A 7,800-nucleotide genomic window follows, 5' to 3' on the forward strand; every position below is an offset into this window, starting at 1 on the left:
ATTTCAAGTTTTGTCTTTCGCCACATGCGCTCAGCTTTTCTGCATTGTCTTTTCATATTTTGCACTGCTGTTGAGTTTCTCCAAGGTGCTTTTTGTCTGCCACTCTTCTTCCTGACTTTCACAGGAGCAATGTTATCTATAACATTCTGTACTTTTGAGTTAAAAGAATCAAGGAGAAAATCAACCGAGTCTGCAGATATGCTTGGTGTTAAAGATATAGCCTTCATAAACAGTACACTAGTATTCTCATTTAAGCATCGCTTTTTGACCGAGATAGATCTAGCTTCAACAGTCGGAGAGATCAATATATCAAAGAAAATACAGAAATGATCAGATAGTGCTACATCCTTAATGACAATGGATGAAATGTTTAGACCCTTACTGATAATTAAATCTAGAGTGTGTCCACGATTGTGTGTGGGTCCATGTACATGCTGAGTCAGATCAAAAGTATTCAAAACTGTTAGGATTTCTTTTGCCATATTGGATTCTGCATTTTCTATGTGGATGTTAAAATCCCCAGTAATAGCAAAACAGTCAAACTCTGAGGAAATTGCTGATAACAGTTCTGTAAAGTCTTCCACAAATGCTGGAGAGTATTTTGGAGGCCTGTAAATAACTGTAAGTAGAATGTGAGGAGCACCTTTTAACACAATACCCAAGTATTCAAAAGACAAGTAATCACCAAATGACACTTGCTTGCATTGATAGACATCTTTAAATAGAGCAGCTACACCTCCACCTCTCCTAACAGCTCTGCAGACACTCATAAAAGTAAAGTTAGGAGGGGCTGTTTCATTCAGGATTGTTGAACTGCAACTGTCTTCAAGCCATGTTTCACTTAGAAGCATAAAATCTAGGTTGTTTGTGGTTATTAAGTCATTGACTAGAAATGATTTATTTTTAAGTGAACGGATGTTTAAAAGTGCTAACTTAACAGTCTTACTTTCTGTCTCAACAGTAATCTTAGTTTGACGTGTAATAGGCAGCAGATTAACTGGGTTTGCCAAACGGTTTGAGAAGGCCTTAGGCTTTCTATCACATAATAAAACAGAAATAAAGAAAGCAACAGGCACACTGGGTTCCCGCTTGTTCTGTAAACATTTGACAAAGTCACTGTTATCATAGCGGGGACCCGACACACATCACTGAGGGCTGTTATCGGTTGTTTTTGGTTCACCTAGAACAGACGGAGGAGGTTGAGGGCCCTGGCGTTGTGGCAGGGGCCGAAGAGCTCTCGCAGGAGGAGGGGGAGGGCGAGCTGGGCCCACAGGCTTTGGTGGTTGCGGGGCTCGCCGTTTTTTTGTTGATATCTGGGGGCTCGCAGCAAAAGAGTGGGAGAGTTTGGTTCCAGCATACACCAGTTCCTCCATTTTCTCTGAGAAGCACAGAAGAGGGGATGATGGAGAGAGGGATAACGTGTCTGGTGAGAGGGGCTGTTGCTCTGGTGTTACAGGAGGCTGTCATTTTTTGTACTGGCTTCCCTGGCTGTTTTCGCTATAGTTGTCCTTGAGTGCTGAATCTTGGAGCAGTTCTAACACGTCACTGTCTCTCTGTGAGCTCTGTGGGCAGGGCTCAGTCAGGATTGTGTGCGTGAGCAGTGGTTGTTGTGGCTGCGTGGTGTTATCATTGTCCTTGTGAGATGTGTCAACCGCATGTCCATTCAGGTGCTGAAATGAAGTCCTGTGGTCAGTTGTACTCTGTCCAGGTGTGTTTGTGCCATTCAGATTGAGTGGATTTGCACACTCTGCTGAAGGATGATGGAGGGAGAAGTAGATATTGTCCTTTAGCACTCTTGAGCCCAGTTTGTTTGGGTGCAGGCCATCATGTGTGAACAATTGTCTCTGACTCCAGAAAAGATTGAAGTTGTCGATGAAATTCAGTCCTTTTAAGTTGCAGGTTTTTTGCAGCCATGTGTTAAGCCCAAGCAAATCTATTTGTTCCTCTTGCTGGGAGTGGTCCACTGATGAACGACTGAACTTTTAGTCTTCTAAGCATTTCAAAAAGTTCATTGAAATCCCTTTTAAGGAGTTCTGACTGCTGCTTCCGAATATCATTCTTCCCCACATGAATGATTAGTCGATTTGCAACTTTATATTTCATCAGAATGCTCTTAAGTTCCCTGTTTACATCAGAAACTGTTGCTTGTGGAAGGCAGCATGTAGTTGTATCCCTGCTGCTAATGTTTCTGATAATAGAGTCACCCACTCTCAGAGTCCTGGGCTCGGCTGCTCTCTGAGCTGAGTGCCGCTGTCTGCTCGACCATGGGCGGCAGTTAGCATCGGTGTTAGCTGCTGGCTGATTTGATCTGTGTCCGATCATGTTTGGGGATTCGTCACCCACATTCATCATGTCTGGAGATTCCTCACCCACATTCATTAACACTTTAAATCTGTTCTCTAGATGTATTGGCGGTGGTAGGGAGCTAGTGTTTGGGGTAGAGGATGCTACTGCATTAATATGTGATACTCGTAACAATCTGATGTCTCGAGTGCCTTTGGGTCTCGCTCCGTTTGTGCCATAGATTAGTACCCAGCCAGCAATGACATGTGGGGCCCAGATGGGTTAACTACGGGTTCCATGGGTACTGTGTGGGCATGGGCTTTGGCTGGGTGAAATCAGCGGGTCCCATGTAGGTTTTGTAGTACGAGTCCCACATAGGAAGCCCATATGAGCTGATTACATGGGCCCCATAAGGGACAGGCATGGGCCAAGTGGGCATGGGTTTGATCTGGGAACACATATATGGGTCTTGCATGGCATATTTATGGGCCAAGTGGGCATGGGTTTGAACTGGGAATGCACATATGGGTCCTGCATAGAATTTTTATGGGCCAAGTGGGCATGGGCTTGAACTGGGAACACATATATGGGTCTTGAATGGCATATTTATGGGCCAAGTGGGCATGGGCTTGAACTGGGAACACATATATGGGTCTTGCATGACATATTTATGGGCCAAGTGGGCATGGGTTTGATCTGGGAACACATATATGGGTCTTGAATGGCATATTTATGGGCCAAGTGGGCATGGGTTTGAACTGGGAATGCACATATGGGTCCTGCATAGAATTTTTATGGGCCAAGTGGGCATGGGTTTGAACTGGGTACACATATATGGGTCTTGCATGACATATTTATGGGCCAAGTGGGCATAGGTTTGATCTGGGAACACATATATGGGTCTTGAATGGCATATTTATGGGCCAAGTGGACATGGGTTTGAACTGGGAATGCACATATGGGTCCTGCATAGAAATTTTATGGGCCAAGTGGGCATGGGTTTGAACTGGGAATACATATATGGGTCTTGAATGGCATATTTATGGGTCAAGTGGGCATGGGTTTGAACTGGGAATGCACATATGGGTCCTGCATAGAATTTTTATGGGTCAAGTGGGCATGGGTTTGAACTGGGAAAACATATATGGGTCTTGCATGATATATTTATGGGCCAAGTTGGCATGGGTTTGAACTGGGAACACATATATGGGTCTTGCATGACATATTTATGGGCCAAGTGGGCATGGGTTTGATCTGGGAACACATATATGGGTCTTGAATGGCATATTTATGGGCCAAGTGGCCATGGGTTTGGGTGATTGGTTCAGGTCCAGCAATATTATGTTATGCTCATCTACAAACAAGCATCAAAAATAAAATAAAATAAAATAAGATTAACTTAGGATATCAAGGGGAGCCTTATCATTCAAGCTCCTCTTGGCAAAGCAAAATCTGCTTGTCACAACATGGCAGACAGAGCATCATTCTGCTTGCTTCGATGCTGGACAGAACAAGAGGAAAAAAGAAAAAAAAGGACTTGCAGGAGGCCTCATCATCAATCTGTCTGCCACTTCTGTGTTGTTAGATGTCCTTGGACCAAGGAGTAGCATGTGTTTCTATCAAGGTGTAGCTCATACACCAACAATGACTGATGTGTTGGCTGTAAAAGGTGCAGTAGATCTGTTTGGTTAGGCTATCTGAAGATCTTCAGGATGCATTGACATACACATGGTTTATGGTTTAAGACGGTAAAGGGAGGGGCTGAGGTAGTTAAAGAAGTAGGCCTGTAAGGACAGAGGCCCTTTCAATTTAAGTAAAAGAATAAAGCTGCAGAAAGCCTTCCGATAGTGCATGGAGCATTCACATAAACACTTTCATTGGTGCAGTGACCCAGATTGGGACAGATTTATGGGGATAAGTGTAAAGGAGACAGCATTGCTACTGCTGGCATTTGAATATTTACAATATTTATATTGTATGAATATTTTGCTAACTTAACATAAGTTGCTTATAACGTATAGTTGCCTGTAGAATGTTGGGTAAATCCCTCCCTGATGCCTCATAGGACCCATTTTGCTACCCAATTGGCTTTTGGTCAGTTTGCACATCCATCTACCACGCCGGATACCCAGATTCAAGACCCGCTTGGGGAGTGTTCCCTTTCGAAGGGAACTCAACTCTGCGTTGCCACGCTTTGGGGAACGTCACACGTGACTCGGTGTCTGAAAAACCAACTATCCAACAACGCCAATGCTCATTGGCCGGCGACAGCCTATGATGTCATAGGGTGCGCGACCCGGATGTATAAAAGCGCGCCCGCGGGAGCAGTCATTATCTTTTCGTCTTTCAGGGACTGTTTGTGTCTTGCCACTGTCAAACGATTGCTTATTCGAAACTGTGAGTATCTGAAACTATGTCTGAGGGCAAAAGTTTTAGGAAGTGTGCGGATCCTTGTCCGAGGTTTCTGACCCCGGAGGATCCTCACACCCTATGTGTGTTATGTCTGGGAGAAGAGCACGCACGGTCAGCGTTTGAGAACACTGGCTGTGAGCTGTGTGAGCGTTTTCCCATGAGAACGCTCCGTTCCCGCCTGACGCTCTTCTCGAGGGGAGAGACGTCTACACCTGTGCCCGGTGGATCTGGTCCTGCTCGTGCTGAGGCCGAGCGGCGGCTGCATTCATGGGGATCACAGGTGGAGCTCGCCGCTAAGTTTGAGAGAGGTGTCACGGTCTCTCAACCTCAAGCGGCGGCTGGTGGGGATGAGCTTTTGGATGACGATGATGCCATCTCCTTGACATCATCGGATCCAGGAGCGAGTGCTCTTCTGGCTGAGAGCCCCGAGAGCAGGAGATGGCTTTGGAAGAGGGAGAAGTGACTGAGGTTGCTTATTTCCCTTCCAAGCCTCCCTGTCCAGCATATGCGGAATTATTGGAGGTTGTGGAACGCGCTGCAGGCAGGCTGCAGCTGCCGTGGCAACGCGTCAGGAAAGAGCCCGTTCGTGGCAGATTGGACGAACGGTTCCTATCCGACCACAACCCTATAATTCCTGCGAGCCTTCCATTCCTTCCCGACCTACATGTTGAGGTGGGGAAGGCATGGAAGAACCCATATTCGGCCAGGATTCATTTGCATCAGCGGGGGAATTTCGCTGATGTGGAGGAATTGGGCCAGCATGGGTATGTGTCGATGCCCCCCATTGACGAGACGTTTGCCAACTATCTCGTCACGGGTAGCGCGCCGACACTGAAGGCTCCGGTTCTGCCGTCTAAACCCCTTAAGATGACATCTCGTTTGAACGGCAGAGCATATGCTGCTGCAGGTCAGGCTGGTGCTGCTTTGCACACAATGGCGGTGTTGCAAGCGTACCAGGCTGACCTGCTGAAGGACCTGGATCAGGGGCAGGGTTTGTCCCCTGATGCGGTGGCTGAGCTGCGCCAAACCACGGATTTGGCTCTCCGTGCCACTAAGCAAACGGCCGCCTCGATTGGAAGATCGATGGCGGCTATGGTGGCTACGGAGAGGCACCTTTGGTTGACCATGGCAGACATCGGGGAGAAAGAGAAGGGCTCTCTCCTCGATGCCCCGGTCTCGCCATCTGAACTTTTCGGCGGTTCCGTTGAGACGGTCGTTGGAAAGTTTAGGGAGGCGAGGGCGCGCTCAGCAGCGTTTAAGAATTTCATACCGCTCAGGTCCGATTCTGGGCCCAGACAACCGGGAGGCTCTGGTCCACCTCGAGCCGAGGCTCAGAGGCAGGGTCAGAGATCCAGCGTCGCCGCTCGAGCACCTCCTCCACCTCGGAGTAAGTCTCAGAAGCGGCGGGATGCGAAGAAAAGGAGAGGTGATCTGAGGGAGGTGATCGATCGGCGGCGTGATCAACGCCGCTGATTGCTCTCCTCTCTGGGCGAGGGAAGATTTGGTACTTTCCTTCGCCCCTTTTCTTCGTCCTCCCGGGATATGTTTTTAATTCTAATCTGTGCACGTTCAGGATAACACCTTTGAACAGTCAGGCCGGTGGCCGGCCCATGATGAAACTTTTTCTGAAGGCCCGCCTTCTGGCTTGATAGTGAAAAGGTTCGTAGGCTTATGGAACCGGGGATATCATTCTTCTACTATGAAAGAACGTGGAAGGAATCTCTGGTCTTCGAGCCGTGGGAAGGTAAGACAAGGTCTGATTTAATCGCTTAAATGTTCGACCTTGTTTTTATTCCTGTATTGTTTCCTGAATGTGTAACAGTAAATATGTAATAGGGGTTTTTTGGGCAAAAAACTGGAGTGTTGAGACTGACTGAGCGAGCCACAGAATGGCTGCTGTTCAGTTTTCTCTCTGTATGTTCTGCCGTTCGACTGTTGTCAGTATAGTTTGAGCTGGCGCTCATCACTTCAGTTTATGCGTTTGTGGCGATCCTAACTGGCCGCCCAGCGCGATGGCTGTGATCTTTGCTGTATTTCTTATCTGAAATTTTCAGGGTAGAGATCAGGCTTATTATAGCGCCTGTTATTTTGAATAGGCCTGTATGTTTTTGGCCAGGCTAGAACTAGTGTATGTATGGTGTATGTATAAATATTCCCATATGTATTTTAGTTTTGGCTTTCTCCTGAGGGAGTGGCTGAATTTTTGGCCCAGATTATCCCATTGCTTATGTAGGTGCAACGATGAGTGTAACAGCTAGGTTTTTAGACTGCTTTGTTAGAGACCTGATGCTGTTTCTCAGGTGGTAGGCCCTTATCTTTGCGTAGATAAGTTTATACTATTAATGTTGCTAGGCCCCACTCTCTAGAACATTCATGCTGAGGGAAAAAATATTTTCTTCCGAGCCACTTGATATTTTCAAGTTTGAGTTGACTATGCCAGCTTTTTAGCTCTGTCCTCTAAGGCTTGGAACAGATTTGAGAATCTGTAGCAATGATTTTATTTTTCTCTCCGTCAAATGGCATGTATTTCAAAGTTTCCTTTGAGTTCTAGACGTTTGCCCTACATTTGGTATGTGAGCTTGATATGCTGCCACAGGTTGGCACCCGCTTATGATAGTAGGCCTTCTAAAATGCAGCCTCTATGTAAGTGTTTGGTGAATCCTTTCCCCAGTGTTACTGAGTGCATCACCTGTTGGATTGCATACTCAGGGTAGCTAGATCACTTTTTGAGAAAAGTTAATATCTGTCAGCTCCCTTTCAGTTATCTGTTTATCAGCTATATTGCATATAACGGTGATTGTAGGCTAGATTGCTCAGCCTCCTTCTAGTTAGCACTGCTGTGTAATAGATTTCAGTCTGCTCACATACTGTTTTTTGGTGTAGCCTAGCACAGGTAGCAGTTAACTTCCCATAGTTTATTGGGTTACAGCTGGTTCCCTGTAGCTTGGTTCCCTGGGAATTCACGAACTGAAGCCACGTGTCATTGAATCGGCAGGCCCCTTCAGGCCTCCTTTTTAGTTTACATGTTGGCACAGATTGTGTTTTTTCTGTGCGGCTCTGGATGAGATGTCAGTAGTGAAACCTTATTGAGGTTTGGTTTAACCT

The sequence above is a fragment of the Megalobrama amblycephala genome, linkage group LG14 (genome assembly GCF_018812025.1).
Source record: "Megalobrama amblycephala isolate DHTTF-2021 linkage group LG14, ASM1881202v1, whole genome shotgun sequence".
In the NCBI taxonomy this organism is placed as follows: Eukaryota; Metazoa; Chordata; class Actinopteri; order Cypriniformes; family Xenocyprididae; genus Megalobrama; species Megalobrama amblycephala.